We start from the raw sequence: 19335 nt of genomic DNA, 5'->3' as shown, positions 1-19335 counted from the left end.
AATCACAGTAAAAACAATAATTAGTTCAGCTACATTGTTGTACTGGTGATACCGGCAAAAGCTACGGTTTGGCAAAACGAGGTGTTGCTACAAATGGTTACAACCAAAAAATTTCGAAAAAGGAAAATTCCCAATTTCCAAATTTGCTTGTCGTACTCGAGTGCATAGTGCTCTCTCTCGCTGACATGTGGGCCGAGGACCCAGGGTTAGTATCTTCTTCTTCCTCCGTCTCTCCTCTTTCCTCTCTCTCCCGCGCTTTACTCTGCTTTCTCCACGCGTGGTGTCTAGCTCCTAGGCGTCTAGTGCCGTGCTGTGCTAGTGCGCGGAGTACTAGCTGCCGGCGCAGCGAGCACTCGCATCGCGGGCGAGTGCCTTGTCGGCACTACTCGCTGATTCATTTCCGAACACCAGCGATCAAGCGACGAGCAGCGCTGGTCGACTGCGTCCATCGCGTAGCGAACCTGCGCAATAAAACGGTTGCGTTGTTCTCTCTTCTATCTCACTCTCAACCTCACTCTTCCTGTCTCCTCCTCTCTGCTTGCTAGAGCTCGAAGCTAGGCTCCAATGGCGGAGGAGTACCCGGGGTGGCTGATCATCCTGCTGGTCGGAGGGGTGGCGCCATTGATCGGTTTCTCGGTGCTGTTGTGTGCGATGATCCAAGATGATCGTCGTGACACTGTTGCACGGGTGGAGGCTCCCTGCAAGGGCAATGAACACGAAGTCTAGGCGCGTGCAAAATTGCAGGGTGGCTGCCAGTGTTGGTAGCATTCTCGTGAAAATAAAATACTCACAGTGCAATCCTCTTGGAGGAAGTGTGGAGTTAGCGGGGTAGCTAGCTAAGGTCCTGTGCATGTGGTTCTTCTCTTAGTGCATTGGCAGAGTCTGTGTGGTTGTGAGCAATCTGGCATGCGAATAAAATCTCCGTCGAGCGATCTATTTACTGCAGTAGAAAAATCAATCATGCAAAGGTCATTGCAAGAAGACAGTTGAAGGCAAAAAATTTACTGTGATCACACAAATGAAAATGCATGCATGAAGTAAAAATACAAGGCACAATCATCACATTACACTAACATGACTATACTGGTAGACATAGCAAGGTATTTACAGCTCACGCAAAAATAAAGTTCTAATGGTTATGGGGAAATATTCCTAGCAGGGGAATATCCACTTCATCTTTGGGGCAAAAGGTTGGACGACTCGCAGAATGCGTCCTGCTGGGCTTGTCCTTATGGGTTCGCCAATGGAGATTTGAGGGTTCTGGATGGCGAGGTTCTCGAGAAACTCCATCACGTGTTGTGTCAAACGCTCTTGAGCGATGACAAATTGCACGAACCTGACCAACACGGGGTCTCTCTCTGAATGGGTCCCCTGAAAAGATGCTGCTCCTCCAGGTTCTGCATGGCTCGGAAAATAACAGTACCCCCTTTCAGTGGCATATGGTACTGCATAACGAAGGCGAGTGACTGCTTCGTAGGCAGCAACCTCTATGGACATTTCTAGGGTAGGCATAGATTTTCCGCTGAAGCAGATTTCCGTGCGGTCTTGGTTAGGGTCTACTGGGAAAATGTGCACGACTGCCCAATATTTCGAGGTAGTGGCAGTGATCCTTGATTTGAACAACTAGTACCGGGGTGGGAAGGAAGAAACGATGGTACTGCGGGTAAAATCCCACAATACTTTAACAAAAATTCCCGGAGTTGCATCCGGAGTTCTGAGGTAACTCCCTTGGGGTAGCAGGGTAGAAGGTTGTGAAGGCAGTGTACGAGGTGAGTGTTGCTGGGAAGATCACAGGATGATCCTTATATAGGTGAGGTTGGGACACAAGCCGTAGGTTGGGTTGGTCTTGGTGGTTGTCTTCGTTCCAGAGGGGTTTGGTCAAGGCCTACAATTAAAAGTTAATGAAATGTGACGCTTTACTATGATAGTTTGTCGTGGTCACGTCCAACTATAGCTATGCTGCCTAAAAGCCTATACACGTGATTACCTGCAGTGTTTAAAATAATAAAACAAAAATAGTTGCCCAAACTATCTCATATATTACATGCAAGCGAATTCCACAACAAGGTCAGGCTTTGTCTAATTCGTTTACATTTAGGAGAGTATGTCTTGTGGACGTCGAGTCTGCTGGAACTACGGCGTCACAGTTGTTCGGGGAAGGGGGTGGAGCTACAAGGTCGGGTAGCGAGGGTGTCCATTGTGGGGTGCTGTAGCTACCGTTCCGTTGGAGGAAATCCCCAAAATGCGGCGAAGCTCCTCGGGGGTGATAGGCGCGTGACTTGGGTCGGCAGCTGGGACAGACCGGTGGAGCTCAATCGGTCTCCCAAATAGCACTACAGGGTTGCTGGCTTCGGGCTCCGCTTCTCTCCTCCTCAGAAGAGCCAGCGCCGCGCGAGCTGCAATCACGTCGAGGGTGACCTGGTCGTACAGTGCCTCTTGTGCCGTCACATAGTGCACAAGGTGCAACAAGGCGGGGTCGGTCTCATGGTCTCCGCTGGTGACCTGGATCGGCCTACCATAACCTTCACGGCTAGGGTAGTAGTAGAATGAGCGGCAGTTAACTCCTGGCGACAGGTGCCAGAGTTGAACTATTGCCTCTCGAGATGCCAGCTGGATGGCTTCGGGCTCATAGGAAGTTGACCTTCCTATGAACCAATGGGGACGCTGTTGGGTGATACTCCTGCCGTAGGAGTGTATTGTGGCCCAGAAGTGAGGAATGTCACCACTTGTGCGCTCTTGGTACACAACATACTCCGGAGGTTCTTCAGTGGCAAAGGCACAACGGGTTAGGCTGGCCAGAATGGCTACAAAACCTCATTGGTCCGCAGTAGTGGTTTCATTGTGGACAATGGGGCCTGGCATCTTGAGGTGGTTGTGGTCATGTTGTGTTGTGCGGTACAATTGCTCCCTCTATAGAAAAGGCGAACGAAGTCTTCTCTCGCAAGATTGCGAGAAGGACAAAGGGTCGTGGTCACTGACGTGTGACCACAGGGCTAGTGTGATAGGTTGGGCACCGCCTTGCCTAAAAGTGTTGGCGAACACTATTCGACTACTGGTTAGGGCAGACTTGGCTGGTGGCTATGGCACTAGCTTGATGGGCGGTCTTCTAGTTCTTATTGACCCGTCTAAGATAGGATTAGCCAACGGTCAGTCTGGCTCTGATACCAAGGTTGTGGGGACCGGATTTTGGGGGATTATAATTTCCCTTCAAATGGCCCTTGAGTATACCAGCCCCAGGAATATTGTTAGCTGGCACACCTTCCCTTGATACAATGTCCAAGCAAATTACACATTGGAGTACATGACCAAAGTGGTCTAGTGAGTACATCAAAAGGGTTTCTAGTGGTTGATGGTGGAAGCGTTACTGGGATCTCCAACTCTTATGGGACTCCATTTCCCATAGGAACAGCTGACCGGGTTAACTCCTATCTCGCTCACTCCTGTCCTTGAAGCCTACGCTTCAAGCTTCTTTTCAAGCACCTCCTCACCATGCTCGCAATCTGGCCAGGACAATAGCCAGGGACAAGCCAGGGTGTACTTTGAATGTACTTGCAAACATCATGAAGCAAACATAGAACTTGCAGGGTTATTCATGCACACATAATGATATCGTAATACTGCGTCAACTCAAATTACTACTCAAGCATTAGTAGTGAAGTAATAATCATACTAAAAGTTATTAAGCAATCAATAATAATATTAACGTAGGATGCAATACAAAACATCCGCAGTCGGGCGTCTCAGCGACACCACCTAAAGGGCTTATATAAAATAATAACAAACATGCCACAGTTGGGCGTCTTATAGACACCACATAAAGGGCTTATATGAAATAATAACAAACATGCCACAGCCGGGCATCTCAGCGACACCACATAAAGGGCTTATATGAATTTAATAGAGTATATCAAGGAGGTAGAACCGTGCCAGGGATATTCACAATAAAAATCATAATGGTTAGTTCATAGAAAATAATGTTTAAATTCATCCACCATATTTCCTGATTAGCCTCATACTCCGTTAACTACCTCCGAAGACCGACACTTGGACCGACACTTGACTAGTCAACCAACGTCCTTGACAGTGGACACGGCTACTCAAATAGTTTTGACTTTGCAGAGGGTGTACTCTTTACCCATAGCCCGCGGTTTTCAATAGCCACTATGACTAATTCCGCGTACGACATTTTAGAAGTGGACACTCAGAATCATCACACACCCACTTTACCTCCACGAGGCCCGGATTCACCCAAACTATGTTGCCAATGTAAAACCATAAGACGGGGAGGCTCCGACCTCGACTAGCATGGGATCAACAACATTTATATCGCGCGCTTACGGGAGTGCCCTCCCTTTCGAACCCAGACTGGAAACACCCATGCCCCCTAACCGGATGATTGGAATTATACCACGGTCGCGGATACCTTCATCCCGGCCCCTCTACTGGTGTGTGAATGATAATAGGTACACAACTGACTATACCGAATCCATTATCCACGAAACTATGGTAGCACACAAATAAGGAGACATACTGACAAGACTCGATCTATGGTCGACTTAGGAGGTTTAAGTATTACGTGTAAACAGAGTCACTACCCACCTAACATGCCTCATCGACCACTATCGTCCACGAGATGTCAATCCCACGGTCGTGGCTCCACAAGACAGCGACGATCACCCAATCCCATCCGGTAGGCATGTAGGGTAGGAAAGAGTGACCACTGTCCATGCACCACAATCATAACAACCTTTACTTTCAAAATCATGAAACCATATGCATGGTTTGCCACATGAAATAACACCACAAATATAACATAACCCTATGTTACTTTCACCAAGAAAACACACATAACCGAGTTAAAAGTAGATTCACGATGCTTGCCCCCCAAGTGTAGAGAGGTGGGGTTCATCACCAACTTTTGCAAGTTATAACTCCTCTCTTCAAGGCCTAATTAAAAATATATGCTAATTAACACACGATTTAAAAATAGCACATAAAGTTGCCTTGGAAAATTTTCAAATAAATACTAAAATAGACTATGTAGAATTTGAAAGAGGTGAGAAAAATAATCAACTCATTTGGACTTTTCTACAAAAAGATATAGCGAGTCAAAATTCTGGCCTAATCTCTTTTAAAAATCAAAAAGAAAAGAAAAATGCTTCGGGTCGAAAGACGCTAGCGCAGGAGGGAAAAAGTACTTGGCGAAATGCGCCTCCACTTGCGTGGGCTCAGGCTGGGGCAGAGACGCTGACGAGCGGGACCGACGCGCAGGTTTGACTCGGGGCTCCTTCTTCCTCCTTTGGCCGAAGGAAGGAGGGACTACGGTGAGGCTAATCGGCGACAGGAGTCTCCATTCATGGAACGGAGGGTACCGGCGTGCTCAGGGGACCGAGGCGCATCCATTTCACTGCCTTGGGGGTGCGGCGGCCGCCGAAATCGAGCAGCCCTTCCTCCACGGCGGAGGGAGCTTCGGCTCCGACGGGGCATTGGCTAGGAGGGGTCCTAGGTGCATGCTGAGGATTGGGGCAGCTCCGCTAGGTCTAGGAGGTTCGAGCAGTAGGCTTAGGCAGGGGAAAGGCTCACTGGTAGGACCGAATCGACCCAAGGGGCTACGGCGGCCGAAATTCACCGGAGTTGGGAACGAAGGGACCCTTTCTTAAATTGGAGCTAGAGGGGTTGGCTACGACTGTTAGGGAAAACTTGCGATGCTCTAAGGCTGCAGGGGATCCTATTAATAGCCTCGGAGTGGCAGTGCCGCGGCAAGAGGATAAGTTCGCCGGGGACACCCTCTGGTGAGGGCACATGAATGGGTCCGACGTAGCGACGGGTCAAGGGGAGGCTCTGGCTCGATGCAGGGTTGGTCCAAGGTGCAGGTGCCGCGCTGGGGGCGTTTGGGCGGTGGTGCGGCACCGTGTCGACGCTGCAGCTATCGACGGGCGGTGCGGCTGCGGCGAAGCAGGGGCAACAGGGGCAACAGGAGAAACAGGGGCGCACGAGGAGCTCGTGCGAGTGTGCCCACATGCTAAGACTGCTCCGGGTGACAAGGGGGCGGTAGGGGCTGCGTCGCGGTGGCTCGATCTACTGGCTGCAAAACGCGCGATCTTGAGCACGCGCATGCATGCGTGCCATGTGCTCGACGAATTGCTACGGCTAGCTAGGGACTTGGCTGGTGGTGAAACGTTCCAGATCGACTAATGGCCTTACCTTGGGTCTGCTAGACATGCTAGTTTGGTCTGGGGCTCAACTCCACCATACAAACAAAATACCATGCCATTTCTGGTCAGGACATCGGGTGCTTGAAAGAATGCCAATGGCATCTAGGGGCACTTTCTAGCCATGGAAATTTCCACACATAAGTCTCACTAGATGGGCCCAAAGATGGCAGGATTTGATTTAGCAACTCAACAACTTCACAATGCAATTCTTTTAAAACTCCATTTCTGGACAGAAACAAAATGGTAATGTAACATGGGTCAAAAGAACTCCAATGGGGAAAAAGTGGGGTTCTAGTTTAAAAGGCCAATCTGGTCGAGAACACAAAACAAGAAGTGGTGCTCAAATATTTCAAAATACCAACATATATTTTTCCATAAAACTCATTGCTATAAACCTCTTGACCTCCACAACTTTTTATAGAATTATTAGAGACTTTAATTAAGAGGTTGTAGTGTAAAGAACCTACTTGGACCAAAACAGAAAACATGGAAAAAAGCAATATTTGACCAAAATACCCAGCTAGGTTTTTGCATAAAATACATTTGTATGAACCCTTGGTTACTACAAAATTTGGTAGAATTTTTGGAGACTTAATTAAATGGGTTGTAGTGCAAATCTACAATTGGAACAGAAAGTAAGATTAATTAATTTCCTTAATCCTGTCACAACAATTGGCTACATTATTATGTAAAGTTGATCCAGAAACATAGTAGGTAATAGTCAAGCTTATTGGGGAATTTTTAGAAGAGGTTAACAGGTAGCTGCAGTTCAAAACTGGAATCTTAAAAAACAGTTTGGAATAATTGAGTTGGAAGATAATATTAAACAAAAATTTCTTTTCTAAAATAATCAGTGGAGGGAAAGTATTGGAGTAAACCCTCCAATCACATAAGAGTCCTCAAAAGCTTAGCTCATAGAGGAATTATTACCAAAACCAAGAATAGGAGAAGTCTTAAGTCAACCGAAAACCTAGAAATAAAATTTTAAAACCATTTCAGGCCAAATTTCTTAAGTAAAAATCTTGGTAAAAATTTAGGGTGTTACAGTAATAGTCAAAAATACTTACTAAAGTTTAATCTATAGTTACTCGACTCATTTGTTTCACTAAATAATTCCTAATTCAAAATTAAACCAAATTAGGTTTAGTTGCCTTTGAATTCTGGCCTCATATGTACTTTGCTTAAAACATAAAATTTGATTATTTAATTTTGAATTTAAGTGTTCAGTGATGAAAGTATTTTTCACCAGGTTTAATTGGCAAAAAGAATCAGTTTGGATTTATAATTTGCAAGTTATGACATATTTAAATTCAAACTCCTTATGTTCGAATTTGAATTTTTAATTATCCAGATTTGAAATTTTATCATCCAATGTGAAATTACAATTCATAAGGGCCATTTTACAAAAAGTTTCACTCCATTTGGACTTGTAGATAAAAGGTTATGATTTCCATAATATCTAGGAGAGTTCTTGTAAAACTATCAAATCAGTTTATTTAAATTGATTTTTCTATGGATAAGTTTCCTATTGTGGTGGCTTCCTATTGGCTCGTACCGATTCTATTAAGTGAATGGTTGTGTATCGTGCGATTTAGATCTAACTACTAGATTAGATATTCGAGTTACGGTTAGGGGCTCACCAGAGATCCTCGTCGGAAAATGTGTACAAGAGGCGCTAGCTTTGACTTTCCTTGGACTCGATGCTCCAAGAGGTCCAAGTGGTGGTGAAGGGCATGAACATATGCAGGAAAGAAAGATGAGGGCAATGGTGTTGTTGGTGAGGCTTAGGGACGACCGCAACGATGTCACCGAGGCCGTCGGAGTTGACAAGGCTTCGGGCGTAGATGCAGTTGATGTTTTTGAGCGCATCTAGTCAGATAGATGGGTGAGTGAGGTTTGCAATATCAAGGTGGATACTTGACAAGCTGCATTGCCGGGACACTCTTGGTGATCCTCAAGCATTGATCTTGTGACCACGCTAAGCTTCGATAGTTGTTGAGGTTGAGGTTGTGAAGGGCTTCAGGAACGACGACAGTGCCTAGAAGGTGTGCCGACATTTGGTTGTTGCAGCTATGATAGTGGCGGGGCTTGGTGTGGGTTGTGTTTGCAGAATTTGTTAAGGTTCTCCTAGGGTAGAGGTGGACGAAGAGGGGTCGCCGGCGAGCAGCCTAACGGCGTCTAGCGTCGCTGGTTTGGGTGAAATGGAAGAGAGGGTGAGGAGGTCTTAAAGGACAAGGTGGCTAGGGCTGCCTCACACGGGGAGCGTGCGGAGTTGGAGGTTGTGCACGTCGTGGTGTCCAGTGCTTGCATTCGCAGGATGTTAGCGATGACATGGATGGGACCCACGTGGGAGCAAGAGAACAAACAGGGGGTGAGCCGGGGCGGCTCGTGTGCGATTGTTGGGCTTGCTAGGTTTAGGTGGGCGGGTGGGTAGTTTCAGGTTTTTTTGTTTTCCTCTCATTTTTTGTTTCTTTTTTTCTTGATTACTTCTAAATTCAAACTTGTTTTGAACTTTAATTTCCCCTGAACATGGAATGAAGTTCAATTTCCCTTGAATAGAGAATGTTTTGTAAATTCCAATTGGACTATTTGTGAAATGTCGCACGTTTCATTTGGGCAATTTCGAGATATAATTTATGCACTTATATTTTCCTTTTGAAAATGATTTTTGGTTCCAAAAGCAAATATGTTCCAATTTTTTATTAATATCTCTTCGTGCCAAAATAATTTCTAGGCCATTTTTATTAAATTCCCTTTTGCTTTTGAGTTTGTTTAAAATAAAACCTACTCAATTTCCTTTAGATAAATTATTTAATAGATTTGGGTATTCAAGGGACATATTTAGAAATTATTTTCCAACAATATTTAAATCCCTTGGGTACCAACTATGGCTAGCTAAGTTTATACTGGTTGTCTTAAGGTTTCACTCCCTTTTGATAAAACAATCTAGAAATATTAGCTAACAAACACTCTATTTGGAAAAGTTTTAATTCCCTCTAAACTTTTTAATCATACCAGATTGAGGAAAACCTCGGATGTGATATTTCAGCTCACCCATCATGGACGTCTCATATTATTTGAAGAAAAACATTCCTATCTTCTCACGAGGGTAGTAGATCGAAATATGATATCATCCACATATATTTGACAAAAGCAAAATTCACCATTAACTTTTTTTAGTGTTATGTTGCATCAATCTTACCAATCTCAAAACCTTTTTCAATAAGGAACTTTGTCAAACATTTATACCAATCAGTAGGAGCTTGTGTAAGGCCATAGAGAGCTCTGCGAAATTTCTTCGGATCGACAAATCCGACAAGTTTTTTTACCAATGCTTTCCTCCTCAATTTCACAATTTAAGAAAGAACTTTTAATGTCCATTTGGTAAAGTGTGATATCATGGTGATTGGCATACGAAAGAAGAATGCAAATGGACTCAAATCTAGCAACGAGGGCATATGTCTCACCATAATCCGTACCTTCGACTTGAGTGTAGCATTAAGGCACTTGTCCATTTCATCTTGTTTGTTGCGAAATACTCATTTGGTCCAATGATCTTGCGCTCGTCCTTGGGCATCTCCACTAAGGTCCAAACTTGATATCTCTGGAAGTTTTCTAGCCCTTCATTCATAGAATTCACAAGATCCATGTATTAAGGCACTTCCTCTACCTTCATAGGCTCAATACTGGACGTAAATAAGTAATGCTTACAAAAGTTGCCTTAACGATGATTAGAGCCACTGATTCTCCCGGATTTGATGTCGCCAAGAATTTTTCAACTGGATGGTTCTTGTACACTCTTGTTCTAACTCGAGATAGATTTCTCTTGGTGGATAGTGGAGCTTCCTCCTCGTCATGTTCTTCTTCATTGTTCTTGTCGATATTGTCGTTCCCTTGAGGTGGTGGAGAGGGCGGTTGAGGTCGATCTTCTTATTGTACTTCCTCATTTCGTTCATCTTGACGTGTACCACTTGTGCATGCCTCCATATTGTTTTCCTAAATGAAAACTAGGAGCTTCCACTTGAATGGATGAACTCCTTTCCTTCACCTCCATGGGACAAATATTTATATGGATGAATTTTGCATAGCTTCCGAAGGTTATTTATCTCCTACATCAATTGGCAATTTTTTGACTTGTGAACCATTAGTCTCATCAAACTTCACATCTACCATCTCTTCAACTTTTGAGGTGATGTTGTTGTAGATGTGATAAGTGTCAGAATTTTATCCATAACCGGGTATAAAACCTTCATGATATTTTGGAGCAAACTTTCTATCACGATGCTTGTCGAAAGTATCCAACTTGTGGTTTGTTACCGGTGAGTTGATCGTATGTTGTTTTTCCAACAATCTTGTGAAGATAGAGTCTATTTGCATTGTGGCAAGTTGTTTCCACCGATTCCTTCCAAAAGTGTCTTGGCATCTTGTACTCATCAATCATTGTCCTTGCCATCTGTTGGAGTTCAATTCTTCCTCTCGACAACTCTTTTTTATTGCGGCGTGTATGTAGCCGAGAACCCATGTGCGATGGCGGTTTCTTCATCAACAAAGGTAACCACATTTGTGTTTTTGATCTCCGGCCCATTAATGCTCCGAATTTTCTTGATCTTCACTTCAAACATTTTGGACTTTCTGGGTGCAGCTTTTTAATATTTCTTGTTACTATGACTTATCATCAAGAAATAACACCTACGTAAATAAGAAAAAATCACCAACAATGACTAAACCAAAGGAATGTTCACCGAGGCTCTTGTGAGCATTGGGACCGAGGCTCTTGTTTCTATCTTTGTCAAAGATTACATCTTTAACACCAAGAATGTGATCTCCTTTGATAACCTTCTCTATATTACGCATACCAACATGTGCTAGACTTCTATGCCATAACCAACCTTTAGAGGAGTTTGCAATAAGACAAGTATGAGGTTGGGCTCTTTTACATAACATTTTGAACAGAGCTATCATGAGATATGCCCACCTTACCAAGGCCAAGTACCTTACCCTTGGAGTTGTCTCCAAAAGTCCATTCTTGAGTGGTCCATCATTTATCACAATCTCACGGAATATGTCTTTGTCCTAGTCATGTGATTAGCACATCCAGTATCGAGAATCCACTCTTTTATTCTAGACATGTAGTCTCTAAGATTTTCCATGAGACTAAGATTCTACATAATCTTCTCATATTTGATTTCTAACTCCTCATACTGTTTATAGTTTCCATGTACCACATCATTATTATTTGTGGCGCTTTCACCACGTAAAGGAAATTATTCATTAGTTTCATAATCACGACGATGTTCAATAATATGAATGTAAATGTCTTCGAACATGACATTATATATAGTCCTAACATCACCTTTAGCAGGCATAAGATCTCTAAGCTCAAAAAAACAATCATCAAATTTAGGGTCACTCGGTTTATTTCATGAAAGGCAATATTTTTATTAGAATTTTATTGTGATTCTTTAGAGAGAAGTTTGGATATATCTTTTCCAAACCTTTCGACAAGGTGTAAGAACATCTGAAATTTTGCATTCAATTAACTATGATTTTAGGTAAACCTCTAATGATGAGATGGATATTGTCGGGCCCCTTGAACCGCACGTACCTAGGTCTGTCGGCCTGCGGCCCGAGGCACGACACGCTACGCATGACTGGTTCACCTTGTCGACAAGGCAAGCAAGGAAGACCCTCGCGAGGGCCCCTGCCTCCCGAGGCAAGCATGAGAGGATCGTTGGCAAGGACCATGAGAGGTCGCCCGCTGCAAGGACACGTCCTGAGGCCACCCCTAAGGCTCTCACGTGGCGGGCTCGTGAAGGGCGACCGGGCAGGGTCTCGCGACCCTGCACCTCCACGTGGGTGATGCAGGCTACGTAGGTGGTGCAGGAGCGGTGCTAACAAGCACAAACGGGGAGGCTTTCCACTTTCGTGCTACAGAAGCGGGACCAGCTGGTGATGTCCCAAGGCAACCCCCAAAGGTTTCCAATTTGTTGTAAGAGGACCAAGGTTGGGGTCTTGGTAGGATAGAGGTCACCATAGAGCCCACCGGTGCGCCACAGCGAAGAACTTTGGCACGCGAAGACTGCTTTTCTGAGGGCAGACTGCAGTCCTGTCCCTTTTCAAAATGGTCGTTGTGGCAACCTATCCCGCTAAGTGTTTTTGGGGGGGGGGGACCAAGGCCAATATGAAAGAGACGCCCGACCTCTGTAGCAAGAATCCATTGTCTCCACTAGACTAAGAACCCGCCTATGTACTCGTCTTCCACCTCAAGCAATCCAGACAAGCAGGAGTAGGGTTTTACACCGCAAGGTGGCCCAAACCTGGGTAAGCTTCTCGTGTGTTCTTGTTCGCCTTCCTAGAACGAGCCATGGTTGAGTCGCAGTGAGGTTAACACGTAGCGCAGGGTAGTAGAGTGAGGGCACCCCATTGTTCAAAGCATTTTGTGTCTGCGGAGCCCCGATTCCAACATTTCACGCACCAGGTAGGGGTGCACAGCCGTCCTCCACCTATAGTTTCGTCTCCAGCTTCACCGACGCCATGGCGGATGCTCATCACATGCCCCCAGAGTGCTCGGTGCCGGACGGCCACCACCGACCCACCAGCGTCGCGGCCACCACGTTTGTCACTCGTTCCTCCCACGAGCAACAGGGCTCCTGACGACCCCAATGCGACACATCGGCTACCTCGCTGCCTCCCTCGTGACGTCTTCCTCCGCTTGTGTCCACGTGGGATACGTGAACGCGAAGGACATGCTTCTCATGGCAAGCGAATTGCTGCACCGCCACCCGATGGACAGAGGCTATGATGCCTGGGCAGACCACATCGCCGAGCTCGTCACCGTTGCCAGGATGGCCCTCGCTCACTACATCCCGATTCAGCCCCCGACGCCAGAAAAGGGGGGCTTGGCTAGCGAGCTGCCTCCACGACCACCCGGCGACTCACGCGGTCCACAACCTGAGGGGCCCAAGAAGGGTCCACCTCCTGCCATAATCCTGATCCTCCAGGTCCCGGCGACCGACTTTGAGACACCGCGGGGCCCCTACGGCGGCATGCTGGAAAGAGTCGACAGGATGTTTTATGCGCACCACAACACACTCACAACACGGAGTACTGCCGGGCAATCGGCTCTGCCCATAGTGAGCACACCATCCGGCACCGGAACCACATTCCTGGCGTTGCCGGGTGTGAAGGTGATCACGACAACGACGGAGGGAAGACCCCGAGGACCTCCCTCACTAGGGTCGGCCCGACTAACCGTGTTGCAACTACGGAAGCAGTTTGCCCCAAGAAGATGCTCGGAGCATGTGGCCTCATGGCACGCGCCCCCAGGGTAGCGCCGCCCTACCACCACAACCATGACCCCCAGGGGGAAGGGTGCCGGTGCAAACACTGGTATCACGGGCCCCGTCCCTCAAGTCAGAGCTCGCCTCCCTCCAGTATAGGAGGTCACGCCAAGCACCCTCGTTAGGCCAGGCTCGGGACCTCCATCGTAGAACCTCCTGGCTTGGTGAGTGTGATGAGGAGCACCCAGGAACCCTGTGGAGGCACGCCTTTGCATGCGCCCCCATGATCTGGGAGTGTGGTGCCAAGAGCTAAGGGCACATGAGTTCACCGCATAGGAGATCAACAAGCTGCAAGGTGTGTTGGACATCCATGCCTCACGAAGCATCGGGACCCCTAGGGCTCATGAAGCCTCTCGAGCCAACCGTCCCCCACCAGAGGGGTAGACCCCCACATCATGTGACGTCAAGCGGCGTCACACGCTCGTGGCAGCCTGGCCGTCAGGTGACATTTTGGTTTGTTCGAATCAAGAAATTCCCTATATTTTGCATCGCCCCAAGTGGGTGTTTCTTGGATATGTAACGTACTTGATTAACCTTCACTTCAGATGGTGTCGTTTGGCTAAAAATTAAGCTATGTTCTCCCGCCATTGTCGCGGGCTGGCGTGCCACAACAACCGCCGTGGGATTGTTCCGTGGTGGGGTTTAGGCACGACATTTGTGTCGGGACTTGTCCTTGCAGCATCGAGGAATCTAAGTGACCCATCTCTGGCTCATGGGTTGGAAATTTGTGTTAGTTATCTTGCCAAGGTCCTTAGTGTCGTGGGAAGATGGACGGAATGCAGCTCGTCTTGCGCTGCATCGGGGCAGGTGCCTTCTCGTGTCCCATAACGACTCGCCTAATGATGCGCTCTTGTGGCCCCGCAGGGTGCAATGGCCCTCATGTTTGGGCCACAGGAGCGTTGCACCAACATGCGCACTACCACGATGAAACGCACAGAAGCATGTGAAGACCGGGTTAGGAACTCCTGAGCCTTAGGCGTGGGGTTTCCACCCAATCATCCTCTCCCGTGACACTCTCACGTAAGAATGACTGGGTTGTATACACCCAGAGCCTCCTAAGTGTAAGCTAACGAGAACCCGCATTATGGCCTCGATGGAGGGCTCCCGCCGATGCCCAAGTGTAAGTCCCTTGCATTGCGCCATGGTAACAATCGAAGAAGACATCCCGTGGGCTGCAACTAACCCACGCTGACCCGTGCTAGACACGACAGTCACAATTCTTCTAGGCTGACCCATGCGGGATATGATAGCTGCATTTCTTTCTAGCTTGACCCTTGTGATACGACATCCTCTTTTCTTCCTTTCTTTCTTTGACTTGTGAACAAACTCCCAGGTTGACCCGTGCTAGACACGGTAGACGCACCTCCCCTTTTTGTGCTCGTAAACAAGTTTGCCTAGGGTTTTAATGAAGGTCTTGGTATTCTGGTTTTTGCGGAGTTTTGTTGGTTTTTTCTCTTCTTACCATGGCCACACCTAGTGGAAGCCCCATGCATCATGCTGGGGAGAAGAAAACAAAGAATGCCCTCGAGGGCCAAGCCACCTTAGGTTGGAAGGTCCTCGGCCGACAGTCGCAGGACCCCCCACCCCTGCGGCATGTGCATGTTGGCTTTACCTTGGGCCTCACGCTCGGGGGCTGGGCACGGTGCCTTTCCTGGGTCTTCCCCGACGGTGCTGGGAACCTAGAGAAGTGGGTTGTGGCTCGCGGGCACACCCACGCGCATGTCTCCTGATCAAGGACCTTGGGGACTATAATTCTCGTATAACGCCCAAATGCAAGAGGGCAACTGCGTGTCATCCGGGACAAGGTGTTTTCCGTGCCGGACTTCGCTCAAGGGGCCTCGCAAGGCGGCCCCCACAAGTAGCGAGCCCTCGCACGCTGAAGGTGAGCCCCTGAGCATCATGCCTCAGGATCGCTCATACTCACGCTCGTGGGCGGGGCCTTAGCAACATGATGCGTCGGGACACCTTTGAGAGGGTTCAAGTTCAACAAAGGGTACCAAGGAGAAGTTTATTTTCGACCCAAAATAGCATTGGATTTGAAGCATGAAGGACATCAACCTTTTTACACGCCCCCACGGTCCAGCATGTTGCATTTTGTGTGAGAGATGATGATGCAAAATAAAGAATATCGGGCTCTCGAGGCACCACCGCCAGGAATCTCAACGTTGGTGTCGCGCACGCTTAGTCACAACCCTCCTCCTCATTGACATGGGCGCCCAGGGAGCCTTTGGAGTATCTGTGGCCCCCACTACACCAACGGAGGAGCTGCCGCTGCCATCGGTGATGGAAGGGTTGTTTTCGCCGCTACTATCAATTTCCATGCAGTAGTCCAGGCGACCGCTGGCGCTCTCAAAGGGCTTCATGAAGAGCGGGGCTGCCCCGTCGAACTTTAAGTGCAGGATGTGCCCTTCCTGCAAATCCTGGGCAAGGGTGAATGACTTCCACCCACACCCCAAGGATATGAAGCCGAGGGAGTTGAACTCCGTCGTCACCAAGGTAGGCCCGTTATAGTAACTATCTCTCTATAGCCACAGGCCCAGGGGCGCGCACTCCTCAATCTCCTCCGCAAAAGAGTCCGGGAGCCGAAGCCAAGTGCAAGACCTACCTTCCATCCATACAATGAACTCGCGGGCGCGTCGGCAGACTGACTTCGCAACCTGCGAGGCCGAGTGTCTGTGCCATACTGTTGGCCCCGTCCGTGGCCACCTCCTCTGCCGCGCCGGCCTCCGCGAGCGGAACCCCTCCCTTGGCTTCTCGGGCCGGCATAAGCCCCTGCCTGGGAGCGCTTGCGTCCCCCGAGAGGTGCCTCTAGCGCGGTGACATGCACATCCACCTCTTTCCCTCACCAGCCACAAAGCGCCCGCTCCCCACTTCACTTCTTTCTCTTTCCCGACGGTGGAGGATATCTTCACTCGTGCCATCATTGCGGCAACGACAAGAAATAACAAAGAGCAAGGATTAGTAAGTTGGGGTCGGAGACCCTTCCCTTTTAGTTTATATGGGGCCTCCAAGTGGGTGTCAGCCCACGCCTCCTTGCCTGCATTCAGCGGGCAAAAGGTTAATGGGAGCAATGATGGCCTCGTGCCATGCACGGGTTTTATGTCAGCATCGCTTGGTTGCCAAGGCATCATGGGGAAGCGGGAGAGCCCGGCGCCCCATCGCACACCACATGTCGTGCTCGACTCCCAGACGGAGAGGCCCGAGCTGTCCCGATTCACCTTAGCAGATGAATGACGCCCATCACACGTCCACGGGCAGCTCTGCTAGGCCCACTGGCATGGGGAAGTCCAGGAACGTCTGCTCGTGACCTCGCAGCGCGTCCCACGGCTTGGGACTAGTCCATCGCCAAGGTGCACGGACAAGGCCCTGGCGAGGGCACCAGCCATGCGAGGCTCGCACAAGCAACTGTCATCAGGGGATTTGTGGTGCTCAAATGGGGCTGTGCCGAGAGGCCGCCCCCAAGGGCTTCGTGGGGTTAGGGTGGCCATGGGAACACGAGACAAAACACTAGCCAGGTAATGGAAGGTACTAAGAAGCGCTTGCGGGCTGTCGCCCTCAGGCCCCCGTCTTGCGTATGGGGTGAGGGCCTCGGGAACCACGTGCCACGGGACCCCGTCGGCCAGAGCGTATGAAACAGTCAAATGGCAACGGAGGACCTCGCGGAAGGAACAAAGGCACCCCAAGCATAATAGGAAACTAGTACTTAAGGCAAAAATATATTACATAATGTCTGACGCTCTGCTAGGGTCGAGTGATTATTGATGTAACAGGAAAGGGATAGAAGAGCCTAAGTGGAGGAGGCATTGTCCTCGTCGTGGCCCTCGGAGGACCCGATGCGAGGCTGCTGCTCTCCTCCGAGGGCGCTACCTGGACGAACTGCCCGATTAGGGACTCTGCGTGCTCGTGCACCTCATCCCAGAGGGAGCTCCAGAGCTCCACTAGCACATTCTCCATCAGGCAGTTGAGGTCGAACGAGGGGTCATGGTGGCGCAGGTTGGAGAAGAGGCGCGTCAGCGTGCTGTCAAGGAGGTCGCGCGCGCCAGACTTGATGTCTTCGTCCACCTTGGTGGCGCCCGATTCTAGTGCCTCCACCACATTAAGGAAAAAGTCGAGGTATCCCCCGTGGACATACGCAAGAGGCATCACCGAGGCGTCCTCGAGATAGTGGCGGAGTGCACCATTCGCGTGACGGGCAAGCTCTAGGAATTGATTGGTGTGTTGCGCCTACATCGGCCAAGCTTGCGTCGCGTCATCCCTGGCCAAGTGCACGACATTGGCGTCTTCGCCAACTTGGACCTGAAGACACGCTAGCTCCTCCTTAGCGCCCTCCTCACCCCTAAGGCCGACCTAGGGAGTGGCTTGGGCGTCCTGCAGCTGGGCCCTGATCGCACCAACCACCTCCTGGAGCGTGTCGCACCCGAGGTGGAAGCGGTTTTCCTGCCGGGCGAACTCGTCGTAATACTCCTCCAGGGAGGCCACCCGCTCTCGGGCCACCCTCTCGTACACACTAGTAAGGGCTTCCTCACGCAGCACTGCGAGGACGGCCTCATCCGTGAGAACACACCCCTCCAGGGCCTCGAGATGCTCGCGCTCCGCCTCATGATTGTAAGCGTCATGGGCGGCCTCCCACTCAGTAAGAGCCACGTCCGCCTCTAGCTCGATGATGGCCTCCTACCTGAGGGCCAGGTCCGCGTCTCACTCGATGCTCCGAGAGTCGGATATGGTGGATCGGGGTCGTGCGCCTCCAGGGCTTTGTCTTCTCCCTGGAGGGTGTTGCGGGTCCACTGGGCCTCATCATGCCAAGTGCAAAGGCAGAGGCCACAACGGAAGGCAACGCACGACAGGATGCCCACGGCGGGGCTTCTCGGCGCCGCTTGGGTGTTGGCGACCTAGAAAGTTCGGTGATCAGATTCACCAGGCCACACAAGGTATGGAAGGAAAAGCAATGGCGAAGGAGCACGTACTCATCGCTGGCAGCCCAGCGCCATCACATTGGGGTCGGCTATGACTCCGAAGGACCTGCGCGTGCCTGAGCTGCTTATGGCATCCCTCCGGGATGCCATGGGAAGAGGAAAAGGAGGAAGAATGTGACGTTTGTACAAGAATGGCAGAGCAGCGGAGGAGGAAGGCAGAAGGGCAAAGCTTTGTGCTGGCAGCTCCGCTCCATGAGTGTGTCAGTTGTATAGGCGCGACCACAGTCCCTGAGGCATCCTGGGAACTGGTGGTGACATGTGCCCCATCATCTGGCATGTGCCATGCCTGGTCCGTGGACGGTTATGGCTCCCGTCGCCTCGTACCCCCAACAGGCCGCTCCTCGTGTGTCGCTGGCCAGGAGCAATATTATATGCGAAGGAAGGCGCAAGTGGGTGGTGTTGGTGAAGGAAGAGGAATGATGGCCCATGCTGCACGTAGTCTTTACATCGACTCACTTGAGGCGGTTTCTGAAGCGTTGCAGGAAGGAGAAGAGCCCCACGACCTGCTGGGTATCACGCGTCGAGCCGGGCCCGCAAGCGGTTGTGGCCCGTGTAGCTTCCTCCCTCCCTTCCTGCGGAGTCATGCATAACACGGGCCTGGGGGCTACGATCGGGCCCTGGAAGGAGGTACCCAGGCCTGTCGGCCTGCGGCCCTGGGCGCGACGCGCTTCACAGGCCTGGTTCAGCCTTGTTGGCAAGCTCAACAAGGAAGACCCTTACGAGGGCCCACGCCTCACGAGGCAAGCGCTAGAGGATCGTCGTCAAGGACCAGGAGAGGTCTCCCATTGAAAGGAAGCGTCCCGAATC

This window comes from Hordeum vulgare, chromosome 5H (genome assembly GCF_904849725.1).
Source record: "Hordeum vulgare subsp. vulgare chromosome 5H, MorexV3_pseudomolecules_assembly, whole genome shotgun sequence".
Taxonomy (NCBI): Eukaryota; Viridiplantae; Streptophyta; class Magnoliopsida; order Poales; family Poaceae; genus Hordeum; species Hordeum vulgare.
The sequence above is the reverse complement of the archived record's forward strand: the minus strand, read 5'-3'. Positions refer to the sequence as shown.